This window comes from Eimeria mitis, genomic scaffold (assembly GCF_000499745.2).
Source record: "Eimeria mitis Houghton genomic scaffold, Emh_scaff224, whole genome shotgun sequence".
NCBI classification, from domain to species: Eukaryota; Apicomplexa; class Conoidasida; order Eucoccidiorida; family Eimeriidae; genus Eimeria; species Eimeria mitis.
Window position 1 is genome coordinate 14602 of NW_013570567.1, and position 546 is coordinate 15147.

The 546-nt window shown below is 49.3% G+C and overlaps 1 protein-coding gene across 1 annotated transcript in view; it reads left to right on the forward strand.

The window, feature by feature from the left end:
• Positions 1 to 546, forward strand: part of EMH_0004270 (uncharacterized protein) — a gene marked incomplete at both ends in the record, with an annotated part of 10554 nt that overhangs the window by 3024 nt on the left and 6984 nt on the right. The window lies entirely within an intron of this gene.

The following is a 546-nucleotide window of genomic DNA, read 5'->3' on the forward strand; positions in this document are numbered from 1 at the left end:
GCTGCTGCTGCTGCTCCTGCTGCTGCTGCTGCTGCTGCTGCAGCAGCAGCAGCAGCAGCAGCAGCAGCAGCAGGGGCTGCTTAGAGCTGGAGAAATCGCCGTTTCTCTTCTTTAGATATTACTGCAGCAGCAGCTTTTGCTGCTGCTGCTGCTGCAGCAGCAACTGCTTTTCTTGTTGCTGCTGCTGCAGCAGCAGCAAATGCTTTTCTTGCTGCTGCTGCTGCAGCAGCTCATGCAGCTGCTGCTGCTGCTGCTGCAGCTGATGCAGCAGCTGCTGCTGCTTTTGTAGTAACTTGGTGGTTGTTGGGTTTGTTTGGTTGGGGGGGGGAGATAGAGTTATAGATAAACAAATAAAAAAAAAAAGAAAAGGAGACAGAGACAGAGAGACAGAAAAAAAAGAGAAAGAAAGAGACAGAGACAGAGAGACAGAAGAGAGAGAAAGGAGACAAAAGGAGACAGATAAAAGAAACAGAAGAGAGAGACAGAGAGACAGGAGACAAAAGGAGACAGAGATAAGAGACAGAAGGGAGACAGAGAGAGACAGAG